The following is a 2,363-nucleotide window of genomic DNA, read 5'->3' on the forward strand; positions in this document are numbered from 1 at the left end:
AGCAGAACATTCTAGTTTCACAGACAGAAGCAGCACGCCAGCACAAACAACATTAAAATGGAGGGCACACTACGATTTGCATTGACACAAAGGTGATCTGGGCAGACGTCGTTCCCTGCATAACGCAAAAAGTGGCAAAGCGCTTTTGGGTTGAGAGGACGCAAGAAGGTTTTTGTTTTGTGCCTTGATGTCAAGCTGAGAAAGTATCTTTAAACACTTTGCTTAGTTTCTCGAGAGACTGCCAAAAAGCAGCTCCCTCCCTTTCTTTTGAAGTCAGCTGGAAAGGGTCTCAACAGAAGCACCTGGCAGCAGTGGGATTTGATCCCACGCCCCTGCAGAAACTGGAGCCTTAATCCAGCGCCTTAGACCGCTCGGCCACGCTACCCGCTGTGCGTTGTCTCTTTGTCTCATTACTTGCCCGGAGGAAGCCGGGTGGGTTTTGCTCGTCGCCCGACTTAGTGGTGTTATGACCGTGGAACCGACTGCACCTGCTTTTTCTGAGATGCTTCCCCTCTCATGGCGAGATCTCGACTTCTTTAACACCTCTGGATAAAGATCTTCTGTGGAGCAGGTTTCAGACCTCTGCGTACAGCACCCTTGATGTCAATTTATTTTTACAGCAGCCGCATCCTGAAAGTTGTGTCTTTTACGTTTTATTTGAACAACAAAACTACATACAATACAAACAAGAGCACATATAACGTATCAAGAAAATCGTCAGGGGCACATGCTATAATACAATTACACTTTATGAAAAACGATTACACAAGGTAAATAAAGATAAGGTCCGCACAGCTTGTTCTTACATTTCGAAAGAGTCCGTAAATACCCCTTTACGTCTATTTTGAACTGTTCAAACGTAGGACTCTTCCCAGACCATTTCACTTTATACCACATTCCTGAACGAGGATGCATCTCCTGTTTTAGAACTATTTTCGGCGGTATGGCTTATACAACACACCCACAGTATTCTAATGGTGGACTGCAGATCTGTGCTATAGTTCAGTCGAATTCGAAGGATCCAGCAATCGTCCTGGATTGGACTGGTATTCTGAAATGTCTCTTGCAAAAGTATTCGGGTTTGCTTGAACCTTTGATGAAAAAAGGGATCTGATCTGAAACTACCCAGCTTACAATCTCTGAGGTAGTTGTCACTAAACTTGGATGTGATGTGGCACACATGTGCCATGTGCCTTTACTTTTGTAAAAAACTGGTATTGGGAAAAGTTTCTTAATATTTCTTTTGATTAGCATGCAAGAAAATGTGATCATTACCTATGGAATTTCCCGCCAGCGTGGAGCTTGAATTCACAATCTTGAGATTCAGTGTTCAAGAGTCACAGAAGAGGTCGGCCTGGTCTTCAGTTTGCCAACCATAAGCTCCGGCAGTGCTCCTCTGTAAAGCAGATTGTTCGGATCGATTATGTGGGACAGCACTTCGATACTAAGATCGTTTGCAGCACACGCATGGTTTCCCCCTTCACGCAAAAAACATAGACGAAGGAAGCTCTCTTGTCTTGGGCTGCTGACTCCCGGATTTAAAGCGCTCTGGGTGCCAGCTAAGTCTCTAACAAGCACACTATAAAGACAGGAATTACACTTTGCTCACATCACGCATGGAATGGCGAGGCTACTTGTTCCAATTGTAGTGTGCTCTCTGAAGGCACCAGTTCTGTTGGGTTTGGGCATTTACTGGGACAATTATTAATTGTAGCAGTAAATCACAAAATGATTCTTTTGATGGCCTTAGAATCCAACCATGCGATATAACTCAAACAACGCACACACACAGGTACTAATAAAAGAGGATACATTTATTAATACATAGAATATGCGTAAATGAACTTGGTTATAACTTCTACATTAGATACTCAAAACAAGTACATAACTCTTAGGAATTAAATTGATATCAACTGGTTGGGATAACAATTGAATTCTCGAGCAGTTATGCAGTGAAGTTGAATACTCATCCAATCTCTGGGGATTCAGATCTCCTGCGGGCACAAAGAAACAGTTGCAGGCTGTTGCTGTCCAATCCGCGCTCTCTGGCTCAGTGCCAGGCTGTGATGTGCGGCTTGCGACGGTGCGCTGCTGATGTTCACTGACCGGCTAGTTAGTGTTGGCTTTAACTAGCAAAGTTTGCGCACAGGAGAAAAGATGACTGTGGGTCCCAGCAAGTCAGGAAGAGGACCGGTTCGTTCCTGATGAAGAGCTAGTTCTGAATAGTGATTCAGCTGTCCACAGTTCTGACCTGTTCACGAGGCCTGCTGCTATGCTAACCTCGGGTAGATCCTCTGGTTACTTTCTGGCAACCTCCGCTCTAGACTCTTAGAACAAAGGAAAGTTCTGGCACTCGGACACAC

General features: G+C 44.6%; 1 non-coding gene across 1 annotated transcript; it reads right to left on the reverse strand.

Moving 5' to 3' along the window:
• Positions 1 to 303: 303 nt before the first annotated feature.
• On the reverse strand, positions 304 to 385 carry trnal-aag (transfer RNA leucine (anticodon AAG)). The gene has a single exon. It is a non-coding gene; the product is annotated as a tRNA-Leu (tRNA).
• Positions 386 to 2,363: the final 1,978 nt, after the last annotated feature.

This window comes from Lepisosteus platostomus, chromosome 5 (assembly GCF_059453375.1).
Source record: "Lepisosteus platostomus isolate fLepPlt1 chromosome 5, fLepPlt1.hap1, whole genome shotgun sequence".
Taxonomy (NCBI): Eukaryota; Metazoa; Chordata; class Actinopteri; order Semionotiformes; family Lepisosteidae; genus Lepisosteus; species Lepisosteus platostomus.